The sequence below is a fragment of the Lepus europaeus genome, chromosome 3, assembly GCF_033115175.1.
Source record: "Lepus europaeus isolate LE1 chromosome 3, mLepTim1.pri, whole genome shotgun sequence".
NCBI lineage: Eukaryota > Metazoa > Chordata > Mammalia > Lagomorpha > Leporidae > Lepus > Lepus europaeus.
In genome coordinates this window covers 66,170,645-66,191,901 of record NC_084829.1, presented here as the reverse complement: position 1 = coordinate 66,191,901, position 21,257 = coordinate 66,170,645, and the positions used below count along the sequence as shown (strand labels likewise).

The following is a 21,257-nucleotide window of genomic DNA, read 5'->3' as shown; positions in this document are numbered from 1 at the left end:
GTCCACCCGTACAAGGATGGACTGGGTCCGAGGAAAGGTAAGTGCGCCGCTCGCCCCGTTCCCCAGCCTCCCAATCCTGGAGACAATCAGACGCAGCGGGGAGCCAAGTCTAGCAAGGACTCATTTACCTTTTGCATAATAGTATCTTTTATAACACAAAACTGCAGAGTCATTGGGGCAGGGCTAAGGGCCAACCAATCACTTAAAAAAAATCACCTTATGGGGGGATTTCTATAGGACTAGCCCTATGTCTATACACTTGTTACTAGTTTTGTTACCTCCCTTGATGTTGCGTAGCCAATTAGTTTTAGTGGTAAACAACTTTGGATTCCGCCCATCTTACTTCCTCTGGGCGCCATCTTACTTGGCTCCAGCTCGGGCGGGGGCACCCCGGGGGCAGCTGCGCATGTGGAGCCCCCGGACCTGGCCTGGCCATGCCATGGCCGCGCTCATGCCCCACAATGCCTTACAATGAGATAAAACAAAAATCAGTGCTCAAAGGTTAATGAAATTGTATAATATTCCTCCAATTTATCCAATGCTTTAAGTATCTAAAACTACATGTGTCCATCTTTATCTCCATTGGTACCATCCTGGTCGAAGCTACTATTCTTTCTCACCTATGCTACTGCCAACAGTTTTAGACTTCAAATAAATCATATGTAATACTCCTGTTGCATCTCACTGACCAGTTCGTCACATGGCTATACCTCTCTAGAAAGGAAACTGAAAAATACAGCATTTGTTCAGTGTTGCAATGTGCCAGAATCAAACATCAAAGTGCATTGCTAAGAAAGACAAAGAAAAGAGTATTTGGTAGTACCCTCTTTCATGGGATATACAGTTAGGTAGACTCTGTGGTTTATTGATATAATCAAGAGCTCTCTTTTTGATTGTATACTCTTTGTTTTGGTTTACTGCCTAAGTGGTTGTAACATGTCTGCCTAAAACTCTGTGTTCACATCAAATGAGAAACAAATCACCCTAGATTGCCTTCTCAATGCAAAGAGGAAGAATCCTTATTATCCTCTAATCTTACCATTCATATCTGAATCGACCACCACATCCAGAAAGGATTAAATTGATTAGAGTGAGACTGAATCACACGTATCGTTGTAGAATTGAAAGACAAGTGGACTGTGAGTGGAAGCCGTAGATACCTGGATGACAATCAGAATAGCAAAAGTATACTCCTTATAAGGAGTAGCATACAGGCTGGCCATCGGGGGAGTTGCACATGTTTCTCAACTTACATAAAGAAGGAACACATGTTGAATGAAGAGTGTTATGTCTAAATTTTTTTTTTCAATTTACTCATTCACTCGCACATTCACTCTTTGTCCTATGAATTAAAATCTAGGCTGGGTGTTTGGTCTAGCAGTTAAGACACCAGTTAGGATGCCCGTATCCCATACTGGAGTGCCTTGGATGAGCTCCAACATAGCTCCTTAATTTGAGCTACTAGCTAATGCATATCCTGGCAGGTGATATGCCCAAATAGTTGGTTCCCTGCCACCTACATAAAATATGTGAATTGAGTTCCTAGCTCCTGCTTAAAGCCCTGATCCAGTCCTAATTATTGTAGGCATTTTGAGAGCAAAACAACAGATGGGAGCATTCTCTTTCTCTCTCTCTCTCTCTCTCTCTCTCTCTCTCTCTCTCTCTCTCTCTTCTCATTCTTTATGCCTCTCAAACAAATAAAATAAGAAGGAAGGCTCAGAAATTAGGGAGTATGTGCTGGGGAAAGAGAAAGGACTCAGAGGGCTGTTGAATGGGGTCAAATATTAGTTGTATGGCATAAAGAAAAAAGAACACTTCCAATGAATGCTAAAAGTATGCTGTTGAGAATCTACATCAAAGAGTATAGATTTAGCGGCTTTTAAGCGAATGCTTAATTTTCAACATACACTTGAAATAAGGCAGTTTAAGGGGAAAATTCTCAGACCTATTCTTATTATAAAAGTTTGGAAAATTACTTCTGAGTGTCTCAAAGAAATTCAGCCTAAAATACTAGTAAAATGCTCATGACATTTCTGCTTTCTTGGGTCTCTTGAGAGTAGGAATAAAGAAAATTCATTGAAACCTTCTGCTTGGGGTCAACTTCCCCTCATTAATGGTGCTTAGAATTGGCAGTGCTTCCTAAACCCTCAGTGGTCTTCTTGAGCTGACTGCTGGTAGAATTATTAGGTTCCAAAAGTGCATGAGAGAGCCTTCTAGCCAATTCTAAGTTTTTCTGTACTTAACTGGCCAAGGGTCTCAAAACTGTTAAGACTGAATAGAGTCTGTGCAAGATAATATAATTCAAGGTCAAACAGTAAATTATCATCCACCAGGCCATAGTTGCCAGGAAACAATTCTTAAGTTGCTACATTTGTAAAGGCTGATTCTTCCAAGAACTTAAATTGGAAACCAGTAGTTATAGAATAGTATCCTTTAGTTTGTCCTCAGATGATGTTGGTTACCTCTAAGAACCAAAATAATATCTTCAACAGATTCAGCTTTACTTTTTTCAGGATATTTATTGTTTTTTATTTACCAAATGTATAATACCATTTGTATCTAGTTTTGAGGTAGTTGTTAACATAGAAAAACAAAATGAACTTGAAATAAGATAGGCAAAGAAATTAAGGATAGCAGCATAAACTCTGGTAAAGCTACACTGAGTACAGCATGTACACCCTGAAGATCTGCATACTTAATTAGATGTGGGCTGCATATTTCTAACTAAGCTGTATTTTTACCTGCTATGCCATAACGCCAATCCCTACAAAGCTGTATTTTTAGTAGTAGATATAAAATTGTTTGAGGATTTATAATAAGCAGACATTTGTTTTGCAATCCATCCATCTATTGGATACAGTTTACCCCCAATCATCATTCATGCCCTTTTAATGTACTATTCCTTAGTCACTGACTATAGAGGAACTATCTACTTTTCTTACACAAACTTCCATTTCTTTTATTTGGTATTATAGATGAGAGCTCATTATATGAGAGTTCAGTTGTCTGTCGATTTCTCTGCTTAACTCTCTTGTCTGTCTCTTCTATGTTTTTCAAATGTATAAAAAAAGAAGTTAAATAATTTTTACTTATCAGAAAGGTACACAGACTGAAAGAAAGAGATTTTCTGGCAGCTGGATCACTGCCCAAAGGCTTGCACCAGCTGGGAGTAGGACAGGCCAAAACCAGAGGACTAGAATTCAATCTGGGTCCCCCATAAGGATGTTGGCAAGGATTCAAGCACTTGAGCCATCACCTGCTGCCTCCCAGGGTGCCCACTAGGAGGAAAGTGGAATCAGAAGTGGAGGTGGAATTTGAACACAGACCCTCTGACATGGGATGTGGGTGTCCCAAATGGCTCATTAAATGCTGCACAAAATGCCTGCTCCCAAAAGTTAAGATTTATGATTCATTTTCAATGAGATTAATTTAAAAAGAAAGCTTTGATCAGACTTCTGGAGATAAATGCTGCTACAAATTGTATGGAGTGTTTTCAATAGGGACTAGTTTTATTTTAAATCATTAGTTTATCAGAGAATATTTTCCGTTTAAGCAATCTTTGATTGCTCACCAATATTATGACTTGGGTACTGAGATGATGAATATTCAGGTAATTAATATGCTCCTACCTTACCTAGTCAATTAATTTTGTTGTTTTTTCACATACTAGAAATATAAGTTTTCAGGTAACTACAACTATATTAGCCAGAAATTGCTTTTTAAGTGATGAAACAGAGCCTGGTATTTTCCATATTTTCATGAACTTAGTGGCTTCTGGTTTTGGCCTAGTTCAGCTAAGGCTATTGTAAGCATTTAGGGAGTAAAGTGGTGAATGGGAGATATCTGTCACCTTCTCTCTGCCTTTCATAAAAACAAAATGAATACTTAAAAAAATATGTTCCAGGTTAGAATTCCAGAGACAGGCATAAGCAATGTGTAATTTTCTTTTATTTCTAATAAACCTTTAATTCTGTACCCACATTACAGGGAGTTAAATAATTCCCCAGTATGTACATTCTGCCCCATTCAGAACTGCATGGTTGCTCTAAATCCAAATCCCTATTTAGCTATTTCTCTATTCTTGAACATACAGGAAAGATCCCATTGCTGTGAAAACTCATCGAGGAGAATACCCAAGAACGCTAACCATATAAATGCTAGTCCCTTCACCCAGTTCCTATAGGGTTGAGCAGCTATTTCTGTGGTGCAGATTCTGTGCCTTTCTGGAGGGCAAGGGAATCTAGTGCTCGGTATTTTCCTGGGCTCTCTTCAGGAATATGGCACATATCCCTTCTGTTCTTATGATCTGAAATATATCAGGGGAATTATATTATCCTCCAGTCAAGGAAAGTGGGATTTAGAATTCATATGAGAAGCAAACAAACCAGAAAAATCCTAATCCATGATTTTATATGTTCAATGAGAAAACCCTAATCTTAAAATAAATAGGTAAATAAATCCTTAAGAAAAAAAAAAATGCAGCCAGCGCTGTGGTGCAGTGGGTTAAAGCCCCAGTCTTCAGGGCTGGCATCCCATATGGGCACTGGTTTGAGTCCCAGCTGCTCCACTTCAAATCCAGTGCTTTGGGGCTGGCACTGTGGCACAATGGGTAAAGCCGCCGTCTGCAGTGCCAACATCCCATATGGGCGCCGGTTCAACACCTGGCTGCTCCACTTCTGATCCAGCTCTCTGCTATGGCCTGGGAAAGCAATAGAAGATGGCCCAAGTCCTTGGGCCCCTGCACCCACGTGGCAAACCTGGAAGAAGCTCCTAGCTCCTGGCTTTGGATCGGCATAGCTCCGGCCGTTGCAGCCAACTTGGGAGTGAACCATTGGATGGAAGACCTCTCTCTCACTCTGTCTCTCTCTGCCTCTCCTTCCCTCTCTTTGTAACTTTCAAATAAAATAAATAAATCTTTTTAAAAAAAATCCAGTTCTTTGCTATGGCCTGGGAAAGCAGTAGAAGATGGCCCAAGTCTTTGGGCCCCTGCACCTGTGTGTGAGACCTGGAAGAAGTTCCTGGCTCCTGGCTTCAGCTTCAGATCGGTGCAGCTCTGGCTGTTGTGGCCATTTGGGAAGTGAACCAGCGGATGGAAGACCTCTCTTTCTCTCCTTCTCTCTGCCTCTGCCTCTCTGTAACTCTCCCTTTCAAATAAATAAATAAATATTTTTTTAAAAAAACCAAATAGGATTCTATTTTGTAAACTAAAGGAATGGAGGCAAGAAATAAAAATTAGGATCAATTTTAAGACAAAGTATCTTTTTTCTTGGATTCTTGAGTTTTTGTTCTGAAATTTCTATCTTCTAAAAATATGAATCCAATTATTATATCTATTTTTTAAAAGATTTATTTATTTGAAAGTTAGAATGTGATTGGGTTATTTATACTGAAGCTGGAAGGATAGGGCCACGGGACTTCATGATGCAACTCTATTACTTAGTATACATGAGAAAGGATAGTTGCCTTTCTTTACTGACTGTTGTATTCTGTCTAAAACAGTGAGTGACATAGGAATGCACTCAATATTTGTTGGAAAACTTTCTTAACTCCCACAGTTTTCATCATGTGTGCTCCTGGCAATCCTTTCATTATGATGTAACTTTTCAAACAGATTTGGCAGCAAGGGGTAAATTTACTTATTAGTGAATGGATTAGGAAACTAGCATTGTTCTAGTTTTTATATATCGATTTCATGGTAATTTATTTAAATTGAATCAATCTTCTAAAACCTTATGAGCCACAGGAGCATTAAAATTCATATTTATAAATCCCCAAAGCGTGGGGTGAAACTCGGTGACCGTACTAAGGATCTACTCACTGTGGAGATATTTCTGAGAAGATAAGTGTCTTCCTTAGATGACACACTTCTATCACACTCAATGTTTTCTCCAAGCTGCAAATCAGCCAAAACTCTTGTTTTAATCATTTTTACTCATAGACCAGCTGCTCTAAGAAGCTTTCCCAAAACTCCCCTATTCTGTATTCTGATTGCATAGAAATCTTCCAAAGTGTAAAGGGATTAAAGAAGAGAATCTGCTTTTCCCATTGTGAAACCTAATACTTGCCTTGCTGTACATGGAAAATATTAATAATAATATGTAATGCAAAATTCCAAAATCTCAGTAAGAGTAGCTAGTGCTCAGAAAGAGTAGCTATTTTATGTACTGTTCCAGTAATTTGTTGATAGTTCTGCATTTCAATTGGTAATACTGCCTTTCAATTCATTTTAAAAATTCATTTTAACAAGTTAAAGTTATTAAGTCAAGATTTAAAGCTTAACTTCCCACGTGTCAGTTTCTCGATGCATTTTAAGTGGGGAGATGTTCCATAGATTACACCAGATTTTCCAACAGATCTGCTTCTCCTAAAACAAAGGAACATGGTTGGTTGTTGGGCATGGCCTTAAGGATTTCAAACAGGATTAGTTTTGGTTTTAGAAAAGTTCTTGTCGCATCAGGGGTGAAGAAAGTATGTTTGGGGAGAGATTTGGAATGAGGTGTAAAGAGCCTTTGCAAAGTGTCCAGGTAGAATAATGGCCTGTGAGAGGCCAGACAGGAGCACGGGGAGGAGAGGAGAGGACAACTCTCCATGTAGTACTAGAATGACTCAGCCATTCTACACTGTGTGGAATGCTTCATATACCAGTCTCTGTGCCAGCTTCCAAAAATAGAAATTCCTAGTCCTTAGAAATTGATGAAGAGACAAAGACAGACAATGAATAATTATAATTGTGTAAGTGCTATATCTCCACCTTAAATGAAAGATCCCAGAGCTCAGGAACCACGTCTTACCCATCTATCTTCTAACCTGCCTACAAAGAAGTGTTCAATTAATGACCATTTAATTGAAAAATATCTTAATGGTTCTTCTTCTGCTGTCCTCTTCTTGGTGTTTATTGTTCATGACAATAAATATACTGATACAGGTTTCCAGGCTGTTGCTAATGCTTGTCTTACTATCTTCTACTGACAACTTCTAGACAGGAATCCTTGCTATCCTAAGGTTTACAAATTAAAAGAAATACATTTGTTTCCTCAGATTCTTTATTGGATCAATTCAATGTGCTATTGGTGTGATTATACCTTCTTGCCTCTTACGCTACACAGTTTGTTTATGAAATCAATCCTTGGCCGGCATCGCGGCTCAATAGGCTAATCCTCCGCCTGTGGCAATGGCACACTATTCTAGTCCCGGTCAGGGCGCTGGATTCTGTTCCGGTTGCCCCTCTTCCAGGCCAGCTCTCTGCTATGGCCCGGGAGTGCAGTGGAGGATGGCCCGAGTCCTTGGGCCCTGCACCCGCATGGGAGACCAGGAGAAGCACCTGGCTCCTGCCTTGGGATCAGCGCAGTGCGCCGGCCACAGCGCACTGGCCGTGGCGGCCATTGGAGGGTGAACCAACGGCAAAAGGAAGACCTTTCTCTCTGTCTCTGTCTCTCTCACCGTCCACTCTGCCTGTCAAAAAAATAAATAAATTAAAAAAAATGAAATCAATCCTTTAATGAAGTCTTTATTTTTCCTTGACAAGGAAAAAAACCATTGCTTATTTATTTTTTATGTCCTTCTTTTGGTCTCCTCTTTACTTCATCCAGAAAACACATTCAGTACTGGTTATGTGCCATGCACTGCACTGGGTTTGGAAAGAAAGATAAATGAGACCCAGATCCTACCATAGACAGTCTGTGGCTTAATTTGTGATGACAGTTACACATGTGCACAAGTAATTATAATAAAAAGAGTGATGAGAGAAGACAAGAAAAGGATTACTCCTGTTTGCCTTCTGAAAAGAATTCTGGGGCTACACAGCTGAATTAGACAATACCTCACCTTCTACGACCTCACAAGATAGATGTTTTTACACTTTATAGGGGCAGGAAATTCTGGAGAAGGAGCAAGTTCATACCTGAAGGATATCTTATTAGGCATTAGATTTATTGCTCTAGAATTTAGGAGAAAGTCACAGATGAAGCTAGAAATGGCTCAAATAATGCAATACATGAAGAAGCTTGCTCCAATGTATATCTTTAAAAAGTCAATCATTTCTTCAAGTGATCAGTGGATTTTTCCCATAAATTAATGTAAGATAATTCTGTATAAGTATTGATAGTATAATTAATTTTAATTTCGTACTGCAGAAACTACTTTCTTCTATGACAGAATTGCACATTATTCACAATTCAATCAGTTTATTAATCTATCCTCAGGCAATCTTGGTGACTGGCACCTGCCTTCCTATTCTATTTGGTCATGCCAAAGCAGTGTGTTATATCTACAATTCCCTAGCTGAACCGATTAGCATTTATAAGGCCAAACTGAAAACTTTTCTCTGCCTTTAAACTTTTTTATATCGTTTGCATGGTTTCACTTGTGGTTTTCTGAGTAGTATTTAACCTTTTCAAAATCATGTCTATTTGTACTTAGCTGTGCATTAATCACTTGTGCCATGGCAATACAGGCAGGGGGCTGGGATACATGGTTGCAATAGAGATAGAGAATAATTGCTTGATTAAAGTAAGGAAGTAGTCATTTCAGATACTTTTGGATGCAGGCACTAACTTTTTCATTGCATTTGGCTGTAGCTGATAGTGGTCAGGAAAACACTTATTTCAACTTGAGCTGCTATCTGGGGAATAGATGACCTGAAGCTGTCGTGGGCTGATGTGATGGGTAATGGTTAGGGCATCTCTGCTCCCTTCTCTCCCTTTGAGATGATTAAGAGAATTGATAACATGTTGAACTAAATGTCAGCCAAAATCAATAACCTGGAGGTAAGAATAGGCTAAAGCAAGTGAATTGAGTCCAGACAAATAAGCAGGCCGTGGGAACAGAATCCCCAGCTGGAAAGGCTAAGCTGCCTCCTGGTGCTGCAGCAAAAAATATTAAACCTGATTTTGGAAATGCATGTCACCTACTCCCAGAGTCTGGGAGGGAACAGTGAAGAGGTCAAGCAAACTGACTGCCCCTCTCAGCTAGAAGACAGCTTCTAGGTCGTATGTAACCAATGACTTTTAGTCCAACATGCGGAGTCTCAACTGGACTTACAAGCTTATGAAATATATAGCCAGAGCACTACGCATTCCCATACAAAAGAATTCCATTAAGATAATATCCAGGGGCTGGCACTGTGGCGCAGCAGGGTAACGCCCTGGCCTGAAGCACTGGCATCTCATATGGCCACCGGTTCTAGTCCTGGCTGCTCCTCTTCCTATCCAGCTCTCTGTTTTGGCCTGGGAAAGCAGCAGGAGATGGCCCAAGTCCTTGGGCCCCTGCACTCACGTGGGAGACCTGGAAGAAGCGCCTGGCTCCTGGCTTCGGATCGGCGCAGCTCCGGCCGTTGTGGCCTTCTGGGAAGTGAACCAGCAGATGGAAGACCTTTCTCTCTCTCTCTCTCTACCTCTCTGTAACTCTGCCTTTCAAATAAATAAAATAAATCTTTAAAAGAAAGATAATATCCAATAATACCCAAGTTTTTGTACAATTTACTACACTTTCTCACTTTTTTTTTTTTGACAGGCAGAGTGGACAGTGAGAGAGAGAGAGAGACAGAGAGAAAGGTCTTCCTTTTGCCGTTGGTTCACCCTCCAATGGCCGCCGCGGTAGTGCGCTGCGGCCGGCGCACCGCGCTGTTCCGATGGCAGGAGCCAGGTGCTTATCCTGGTCTCCCATGGGGTGCAGAGCCCAAACACTTGGGCTATCCTCCACTGCACTCCCTGGCCACAGCAGAGAGCTGGCCTGGAAGAGGGGCAACCGGGACAGGATCGGTGCCCCGACCGGGACTAGAACCCGGTGTGCTGGCGCCGCAAGGCGGAGGATTAGCCTGTTGAGCCACGGCGCCCAATTTACTACACTTTCAAAATCATTTACTTACATCTTTATATTAAAATTATATCCCCTCATTTAATAAAATGCTGCTCCACTGTGTGTTGCTTCTTTAGGCAATTTTAACAGTTATGTGTCTTTAATCATATTATTTATCTGCCAGGTGATTTAAGCTTTCAGAGAGAGAGAGAAAGAGAGAAAAAGAGAAGTGTTTGAATGTTTATACTTGGATCATTTCAAAGCGTTTGTTGTATCTACAATTTGCTAGTTAAAGAGACTGACATCTGTAAGACCAACATGAAAAAGTCGCTGTAGTGCCATCAATTGCCTTTTGCTTTTAATGTAGTCATTGCCGAGCTGAAAATATCTTTATTGATACTCCAAGCTGCAGCCTCTCTCTATTTAATGTGTGCTTAATGATAAACACAAGGACAAAATCCTACTGAAACTCTTAATGGAATTTAGCTGTACATGGTTCTTTTTCTATAACTAAACAGTTATGTTAAAATGTTTCATTAATATATGAAGTTTACATCAATATTTTAATAAAAAATGTTATAAAGAATACTAAATTTCCAAATACTAAAAATATTAATTATCCAAAAATCAGTGATTATTTCAATTATTACACCAGTTTTCTAATGAATCTCACTCGATTTCCAGTGTCTATTCACACTAGATCCATTCATGTTACACACTTGCTTAAAATTCTGTACAGCAGTGGTTCTCAGATTACGCTCCCTGAAGCAGAACCATAGCCATCACCATAGCTGTTGATGATTTCCACCTTCTGGTATTCTCACCCTTATCTAATACATTCCCATTGAATGTGGGCTGGATTTTGTGGCTTCCTTTGCCAAAAAGAAAGCACCAGGTATAATCCCATATCACTTCCAAAACAAGACTGCAAAATCTTTGTCTTTAATCTTGGGGCCATCTCTTGTTCTCTGGCTTACTCTTTCTGAGGGAATCAGCTGCTACATCATGAGTTGCTCTATGGAGAGGCTACCTGCTGAAGACCTGAGAAAACCTTCAGCTAACAGTCTGTAAGGCATTGAGGCCCTTAGTTTAATAGTTGGAGAGTAACTGAACACTATCAATAACCTCATGAATAATCTTAGAAGCAGATCCTCCCCAAGACAAACTTTCAAATGAGACCACAGCCCTAGTGGACACTCTCCCTGCAATCTGCATCTGGATTCTTGACCCATAAAACTTGTAAGATAATGTTTATTTTTTTAAGTCAGAAATTTTGGGCTAATTTCTTATGCAACAACAGACAAAGAATACTTTTTAGAAATGCAAATATCTGAGAACGTATTTCAGGTCTACTAAATTAGGTGCTTTGTGGCTGGGCCCCAGAAATTAGTACTCTAACAAGTTCTCCAGGCAACTCTGATGCAAGTGTATTATTGAGAATCATTACTTTACTGGATGCATTCCAAAATCATTAGGCAATTCTAAAAGGTCCTTTCTATGTTCCTCTTTTTAAGCCTTTGTCACCTCAACTTGTGATATTCATCCCGAAGAAATTTCCTTTTTATCCAATTTCAACAGCCACAGTTGCAGCTGAAGCTTTAGAAGCCTATAACTGTCATATTAGCTGCCAAGAGTTATGCTGGTAGATCACACAGTTTATTTCTTTCACTAATAATTATTATGAAAATAATATATACCACTTCTTGAGGTTGGACTACATATAATGTTTTATTATAACCACTCTATAATATGATAATTTTCTAACCAAATTCTATGAGATTGATACTTTTATTATTCTCATTTTACAATGGAGAAAAACAAGTTTCAGAGAGATAAAGAAACATGTCTGAGTAAATGGATAGTAAGTGATAAAGCCATTATTTGACATGAATCTAAGAGCTGACATAGTGCATGAGTGGGCCATGGTGCCTCCCAGAACACACACAGTCTGAATTTCTCTGAGCTCCCTATGCTCTCTCAAATCTCAATGCCTCTTCCATTAAACTAATTCAAAGATGGATGAACTTACAAACTATTTTAGTATTTTTTCTGGCAGAGACATGTTAATATTCTTTCATTCAACATATATTCACTGAAAGCTTAATTTTACCTGCTAACATTCCAAATGTTATTAATTTAAACAAACAACACATAAAAATTTATTGCTTTGGAGCTTACATTGTAGTGCAAGGACAAACATCTCATGATGGTTTCAATGCATTTACCAACATTCATGAGTTGGAAACTTAATCCCCCAAACAACAGTGTTGAGAGGTGAGACTTTTAAGAGGTGATTAGGTCATGAGAGCTCTTCTCTCATGAATGGAAAAAAATCACTATGGTGGGAGCAGGTTCATTAATGCAAGAGTGAATTCAGTCCCCTCTCTCACTCATACATAAGTTTTTTTTCCTTTATCTCTTCTGCTGTGGATGTTGCAACAAGGAAGCCATCACCAGACAAAAGCCCCTGAACTTTGGCCTTCCTAGACTCAATAATTATAAGTAATAAATCTCTATTCACTATGAATTACCCAGTCTCTGGTGCTCTGTTACAGTGCACCAGAGACATTTAACTAAGACAGAAAATTGGTACTGAAAAATGGATTTGGAACTGGATGGAAGGTAGATGCTGAAATAAATTAATGGATAAGGCCAGAAAAAACCCACGTTACCATGAATGGAGTGTTAAAGGTGACGCTAGTGAGGAAAGAGCCATAGGACAATTCAGAAACTTCGTAGGGATTATTTAAGTGGTCATGGACAGAGTATTGGGAGAAATATGGACAGTAAAAGGTCATTCTAGTGAGCTCCAGATGAAAATGAGGGACAACTTATTAGAAATTGGAGCAAAGGTCATTCTTGTTATTAACTGGAAAAGAACTTGGTTGAATTGTATCCATGCTCTGTGGAAGGCAAAAGTTAAGAGAGATTGACTAGAATATCTGGTGGAAAAAATAGTATGCAAAATATTTAAGGAGTTATATGGTTATTTTTAAGATGTGAAAGGAGAGAAATGATTTAAGGACAGAATTTGTAATTAAAGGGGTAGCAAGAGTAGAAAAAAAAAAAAACAGAAAGTTTGCAGCTTAGCCACAAAAGAGTGAAAAGACATCTTTAGGAGAGAAAAATAAAGGTCTGGTCAATTGATTATTTGCTAAAGAGATCAGTAAGGATAGAAGAGAGCCAGGTACTCATTTATGAAGACAATGGGAAAATAACCCTGAAGGCATTTCAGAGATATTTGAGGAAAGCTAGGAACTTGAAGGCAAGACATCCGGAATGGTACACAGGGAACTCAGTGTTTGCTGCCCAGGGCCACCTCAGGACACTGCTTCCTGAATTTTGGTGCTGTGCACCTTGATTACCCTAGCTGCAGCAACTTAACCTGTTGTTTGGGAAGGACAGACATAAAACTAGGTGGTGCCCACATGATTTTAATTCAGGAGCCTCATGGAGCCCACAAGCTGTGAGGAGGCCATGGCAGTGGCCACCTAGATTTCAAAATATGCTACGGGCTGCCTGAGAACCCACACAGAAACTGGTCAGAGGGACAGAGCTGCTGCACCGAGCACCTACTATGGTTATGTTTTCTGGTGAGACTCCAGGGTAGTAGGGCCACCAGCAAGCAACTCCAGACTTGAAAAGCTGCAGACCTAAGATCCCAGCCTGTGTGAGTTGCTGAGTGGACTGATCCAAGTAAGGTCATACAGGCAGGGCTCTCTGAGTCCTTGGGAGCCCAACCCCCATCTCAGAATGCCTACAATGTAGCACATGGAGTCAGAGGAAACTATTCTTCAGCTTTAAAACTTAGTGATGGGTCCAGCATGGGGGCCAGCAATTTGCAGCAGGTTAAGCTGCCACTTGCGATGCTGGCATCCTATATGAGCACCAGTTTGATTCCCAGCTACTGTACCTATGAAAACAGCAGAAGATGACCCAAGTACTTGTGCCCTCGAACCCAAATGGGAGACCTGGATGAATCTCCTGTCTCCTGGCTTCAGCTAGCCCAGTGTTGACCATTGTGGTCATCTGGGGAGTGAACCAGTGGATAGAAGATCTCTCTTTCAAACAAAGAAATAAATCTTAAAAAAAAAAAAAAACCCTTAATAATAGGTTTCTTGTTGGGTTTTGGACTTATGTCAGACAAATTATTCCTCTATTCTTATCTATTTCCCCATTTTGGAATGGGAAAATCTATACTATGTATTTTGGAATCATACATCTTGCTTTGATTTCATAGGTTTATTATTGCAAGAGTGCATTTGTTAGAGAAGGGAGTTTGGCTTTGTCTTTCACTCCTACACATTGTCTTGATCTTCTACCCTCTGTTATGGATAATGCAGAAAGAAGGCCCTCACCAGATGTAAGTCCCTCTGCCTTGGACTTCCCAGTCTCCAGAATTGTAATCATTAAGATCTATTTATTATAAATTACCAGTTCTCTAACACTTTGTTCCAGCAACACAAAAAAGACTAATACATAGATAAAGAAATACTTGAAAACCACAAATAGTTATTCTAGATGATAATAAGAAAAACATACAAAATAAAATCTGGAAAGATTAGTGAGACTTTAAGTAATGGTGGAGAGGGAATTACAATATTAAATGCAATGATTAGGGATGCTTGCCCTGAAAGATAACACGTAAGCAAAGTCCTTAAAAAAGTGAGGAAGGCAGGTTGAAATCTTGATAGGAGACTGTTACGATCAAGCACATGCAAAGTTTCTGAGGTAGAGAGTACCCCCTCTGTTGGAGGAACACAAAGGAAACATGTATGGCTTGGGTAATTTAAGCTAAAAGGCAGGAAGCAGATGGAATCAAAGAAAGGAGGGAGACATCAAGAAAGACCTTCTAACCCATGGTAAGGAATGTGGAGTTTCCTGCAGGGTTGCAAGTCTGTGGAAGGGTGCACCATCAAGGGAGTGACACGGTTTAATTTCTGTTTCAGCATTATCACTCTGGATAATATTTTGATAATGTACTATGTGGCCAAGGTTGGAAGCAGGAAACAAGTTAGATCTCTTAGAAGCCTATTTTAGTAATCTAGGGTTTAGACCTTTAACTGTGGTAACTTGTGCCATGATGACAGCAGTGGAAATGATAAGGAGTGATTGTTTTCTGGTACATTTTGGAGACAGAGATTTTTTTTTTAAATTTTATTAATGGATTTGATGTGTGGTATGAAAGAAAAACTATACACTGTTTTGACGGAATTATGAATTATTGGGACAGAGAAGAATATATGAATTACAGGTTTGGGAGGAACATTATGTAAGTTTGGCTTAGGAATTATAAGTTCATGAAGCATATTAGACATCCAAGAAAGGATAGCCACATGCAAATTGGATTTACAGGGACATTCAGATGAATAACTAATAGGGAAGTTATAAATCTGGGAGTCATCACTTTATATACAATATTTAAAACCATGAGACTGGATGAGATCATTAAGAAAATGAACAGAGATAAAATCCTTAAGATTCCAAGTACAAATGGGTATACTAAAATATATCCCTTTCTTACTCCTACATTTCCATCTTAAGCACTTATTAAATATTTACTGTATACCTAGCAGAGTTTGTCTGCTTGCTCATTTCTCTCCCCAATAGAAGAGCCATTAGCCAGGGCTCATTTTTACATTCCAGGTACTTGGTACATAACAGATACTTAATTCATGTTCTTTGAACCATCTATTGGTATAATCACTCTGCTTAAAATTGAAGAGAATAAGATAAAAAATCAGAAAAATCTATTGTAGTCCATACATAATAGGAGGTTCTCAGTTGAAATGCATGCTTAGTTACTTATGAATGTCTGCATTTCAGATTCTATATAGGAATCCAAAAGATATTTTAAAACTTCAGATATTAGAGTTCTGCCATACTCTGATCAAATGTTCTGCACCTGATGAAATCTAAGAATAACTTCCTAAGACACAGCATACAGGAGAGGGGTTGAAACCTGGGGGAAATAAGAGAAGATGAATAATGCCATATGAAAACTATGGAATTAGGAGCTTGATTCTGCCTTATTCTGATCTTCAAAAAGATTGAAAAATTGTGATAATCAAATGATATTAGAGTTTGCCTTACTGCATTCTTCACTGTGGAGTTGGGAAGACCAGCTCACTCTGGAAAGTGCTCTTATGTTCACTTTGAAGTAGATGAGAAAAAGCTGAGTGGCAGCAAATGAGAAAAAAAAAAAAACTTCAAGCAGTTTTCAGAGAAAGCTGTCACAGAACTTTAGCATTGCTGAAGGACTTAAGATAGGGACACCTCAGGTCCTCCCTCCTATTGAAAAATCTTCTAATGAGAAGTATTAATGAGGGAAGTTTATCAAAATTGTAAATTCAAAAGGACTTTTCTATTTTTAAGATCATATTTAATTGGAATGAGGCATAGGTTTTAACCAGAATGTCTTCAATTAGAGCAATACATTTATTCATGTTGATTCTAAGACTGCTCAAGCCTTGTTTTATATTGCTTTCTTTGAACTTTAGAGGAGGGTGAGAAAATTAATACTTAATGTAACACATGCTTTTCAATCTAAATTTAATCATCTTAGTTTATGTGGAGTTATAGTTAGAAGAGATGGGGGAAGGAAGATGCAATTATCCAAAGTCATTCAATATACAATTCAATAAACATTAGTCAATTTCATATAATACCCAAGGAACTTCTGCAGCTGTTATATAGGTATGAGGAGGGAAACAAATAAAAAATAATCCTTGATTTCAAATTGTTTATAGTACAGAGGGAAGAATTGTAGAAGTAAATAAGAAAGTCATCATAAGTGCTACTAAGATCCATATATAACTTACTTGTATAATACTAGTATAATAAGATTACATAGAAGATCTAGCATTATATAGATTTAAATAATATTTGTTGGAAAAAAATGAATGACTGCATAGCATGTATCAGAGAGGATGATTCAACTACAAGTAACACTACACCAGGACAAACAGGCTTTAAAAAGAATAAGTTATTTTATTTATTTTATTTTTTTAAAGATGGAGTTATAGAGTGAGGTAGAGAGAGAGAGCGAGCTCTTCCACCTGCTGCTTCACTCCCCTGATGGCTGCAACAGCTGGAGCTGCGCCGATTGGAAGCCAGGAGCTTCTTTGGGTCTCCCACGTGGGTGGGACTTGGACCATTTTCTGCTTTCCCAAGCCATAGCAGAGAGCTGGATCAGAAGAGGAGCAGCCAGGACTAGAACCGGTATCCATATGGGATGCCAGTGCTTTAGGCCAGGGTTTTAACCCACTGTACCACAGCGCTGGCCCCAAAGAATAATTTATTTTAAAATCACTCTTAAAAAGAATGCTTGATGTGGGTAGTTCTATGGTACTGTAGTTGGATAATTCAGCACCTTAGGGCTCTAGTCATTCTGTTAAGCACTTGAGCTTTCCATCACAAGTTGGCTGCCACCACTGTAACCATTATTCCTTATATGAAAATATTCAAAATCATGATGAGGAAAGCAAATCTTTGCAGGAGTATTTGTTTTTCTTTTTTAATCAGAGAGGTAATTTACCAATAGTTTGTCCCCCTTCCCTCTGCCACACACAGGTCTTCCCTGTGGTGCTTTGCCAGAATCATATAGCTGTCTAGAAATGAATTCTGGGAAATAAAGTGTATATGACATTTTGGCTTTTGTTGTGAGACATAAACTCTACAAGAAAAAAAGAAATGGAAGGGAAATGGCTGTTGGGTGGGAAACCAAAAATGGATGCTCCCAAGAATGCCATCATCAAGTAATTTCTTTCAACAATGTATATTTGTCTTTCCACTATTGTGCATTCCCTCCCAAGTGCCCCATCAGGTATGAATGGTCCCCAAGTCTCTCAGGTGCATGGCATCTGATGCTTGCAGTATTTGCCACCTCTGTGCTCAGTGTCCTGCTCTTACATTTTCAATGACCCTCTAATAGTACTTATCAAGTATTGATTTTAGTGTTTTATGAATATTAACTCATGTAATTCTCACATCAACTCTGTGAAGTAGGAATTATTATTATCTCTTCCTATAGATGACAAAACGGGGCCCTATGATGTTAAGGAACTTGCACACAGTCAGATAGCCAGCAAAATAGATAAGTGTATAAAAACCACGTTATTTTCTTTTTTCTTTCTCTCAGGCAGAGTTAGACAGTGTGAGAGAGAGAGAGACAGAGAGAAAGGTCCTCCTTCCATTGGTTCACCCTCCAAATGGCTGCTACAGCCGGCGCACTATGGCCGGTGCTGCGCCAATCCGAAGCCAGGACCCAGGTGCTTCCTCCTGGTCTCTCATGTGGGTGCAGGGCCCAAGGACCTGGGCCATCCTCCACTGCCTTCCCAGGCCATAGCAGAGAGCTGGAGTGGAAGAGGAGCAACTGGGACAAAATCCGGCACCTCAACCAGGACTAGAACCCGGGATGCTGGCGCTGCAGGCAGAGGATTAGCTTAGTGAGCCATGGTGCCAGCCTAAAATCAGGTTATTTTCAATCATAGTGGGCATCTTGACCACTTTGCTTCTAAATAAATGGCTTATGCAAACCTGGGTCTGTTCCGAATTGCCAACTGCAGGCCTCTTAGAAGTCTGGCTATCCTGGGCATAGTAAGAGATATTACTATGACACAGCTTATCAAGTAGTATGTTGTGTTACCTAACATCCTTGTGTCGTAGTTTCTTCATCTGTTAAACAAGAAAAAACATGATCTCAAAGATCATTTCCATCTTAAATGTTCAATGATAGAATTGACAACTGCAGCAGATTTTACAAATTGGAAGTCAGAGCTTTTTTTTCTTAGTGTTTTTGTATAATCCATTGTTCACATGGCAACCTAAGGCATCTTTTAAAAAATTAAAACCAATAATCCATCATGTTATTCCCTTAGGTAAAGGGCCCATAAGACTCTCATTGCTTTTTGAAAACATCCAAGTTCCTAACTATGGCCTAAAGACTCCGCAGGATCTGATCATGTACCTACTCTCTTACCCGAGAGGCTGGAGGCACAGAGACCTTCTCCCATTGCCACAGCAAGCTGTTACCTGCCTCAGGGACACTGCCCTGCTCTATACTTGTCTATTATCAGTCTTACACCAGTAAATCACAGGGCTCCTCCTCATCACTTGGAAGTCAACTCATATATTACTACTTTACAGTGGTTTTACTTGAACAAGCTGTCTCACATAGACCTTCTCAGCCTCTCTGCTGACACAATCATTATTTATCACATTGTCCTGTTTTTGTGTCCTTCACATACTTATTCCACTTTCTGAAATTATCTTGTCATTAATCTCAGGGCAGGGATAATGCCCATTTTATAACCACTCCATGGTCAACAGCTAGAATAGTGATATCTTACTGAAAATGAGCTTCCTATTTCTGTAAAAGACAATTACAGTATCTTAAGCCTTAATTAACTGACAAGGGTAACAATGAACTATTTTAAGATTGATGAGTATATCTAAAACTAAATTAATAAATATTCTAATTATAATTTTATTGTATGTTAATTCTGGCTTTCATTAAACAAGTATAGGAACATACTCATTTATAAATAATATCAGTGAATAGGATTAACTTTCCTTTGGAATTTATTGAAATACTAATACTCAAAACAGTTAATTGGCTGGCACTGTGGCTCACCAGGCTAATCTTCTGCCTTTGGCGCTGGCACCCCGGGTTCTAGTCCCGGTCAGGGTGCTGGATTCTGTCCCAGTTGCTCCTCTTCCACTCCAGCTCTCTGCTGTGGCCTGGGAAGGCAGTGGAAGATGGCCCAGGTCCTTGGGCCCTGCACCCGCATGGGAGACCAGGAGGAAGCACCTGGGTCCTGGCTTCGGATTGGCGTAGCGCCGGCCGTAGTGCGCTGGCTGTAGCAGCCATTTGGAGGGTGAACCAATGGAAGGAGGACCTTTCTCTCTTTCTCTCTCTCTCTCTCACTAACTCTGCCTGTTTAAAAAAAAAAAAAAAGACTGAAAACAGTTAATGTCACATGATTTATGTCACTTGAAGCTTCCAAATGAAAAAAAAAATTTCCCCATTTTCCTGAACTACTATCTTCCTACTCTAAGAGCCATATATTTTTAAGAAATAGCTTGGCCTATAAAAAGGTTTCAATTGATTGAGATTATTTGTATTCAGTGTCTGCTTTAGAAACAACTCCAATTTAGATGACAGTAATAGATTGATTAGGATTGATAGTAGTAGCTGACTTTTCTTAATTCCCTATTCTGTGGTGATTAAATTTATCCCTACATCTAATAATTCCTTAGAAATATCACTGGATTAAATTTTATAACAATCTAGAGTCTATAAAATATGCTGATGAACAGGGAAAGGTATTCACTGAGGCATATGATGGCATAATGCTATATTTTGTATTTTCTTGGAATTTGTTTTTTTCAGGAAGGAAATTAAACATGGTGGGTTATTATTTTTAGATTGGCAGATGAAAATGAGCACACAAAACCTACATACTGGCCTATCCCCAAATGCAGATGTTTGTCCTGTCTTAAAGTTATTTGTAGTAGTATCTTCAGAGTCAATGGCTGAGAAGGGCACACATTGTCAAGGCATGTGATCACCCGTTTATTTCTTTCTCTCTTATAGATATACTGGACATCTCCCTCCATACAAGGCATTTGTCACATTAGGTTATTAGCTGTTAAGAATTAATTATCAAATCCAACTCAATAAATCAGGTCTTGAATTTTAGAATATTTGCAAAGTCTATTAAGAGTTTCCGTGCTCCTTGAATCACCAAATGTGAACAAAATGTATTTTCAATATTCTCTGCTCAGTCCATAACTTTTAAACTGTGAAAGCTATTACAATTTTAAATATTTTAAGGTAATCACTCTTTGCTTAGAAGAACATGCTATTTTAGCACATAGCAAGGTCCTTGGTTAAAAAAAAATCAATACCGGTTGTTTGAATGAAGGGACAGATGAGTGGATGGATACATTGTGCAGAATAAGGTATATTATATTGTTCAACTTAACAGATGAGTATCTACTGCAAGAAAGGAATTGAGCTGGAGACTTGGGAAATCAGGTTGATGGGGAAAGTCTTTGACCATTACACTGGTACCTCTATGGTGAGGGTACCAATAACACAGAAGCTCATTACTATGTGCTAGGTAAAGGGCAATTTGGGAAAAGAGATGGTAGACTGCAGTGTGATTTGAATTTGCCTGGCAAAGAGGGAGGGTGTGAAGAAAGCTACTGTGGGCAAATGGAACAGCATGAAGAAAGGTGTTTTCTTCTGGTGTATTCGTGATATTATGAATGGCAAACTCCTAGAATAGGAAGGCAGAGAATGTGCAAGGGAAGAGAGAAGAGAGAATGATGGGAGAGAGTCTAGATCATGAAAGGTCTCATACATTTTACGAGTCTGCACTTAATCTAATGAGGTGGTAAGGGCCATCAAAAGATAAAATGTGTTGCTAATAAAATGGAAGACGGAATTGAGAGCC

At 39.2% G+C, this 21,257-nt stretch overlaps 1 protein-coding gene across 3 annotated transcripts in view; it reads right to left on the bottom strand.

Annotated features, from left to right (window-relative positions):
- The window catches only part of ADGRB3 (adhesion G protein-coupled receptor B3), an 862,679-nt gene that overhangs the window by 265,502 nt on the left and 575,920 nt on the right, over positions 1-21,257 (bottom strand). The window lies entirely within an intron of this gene.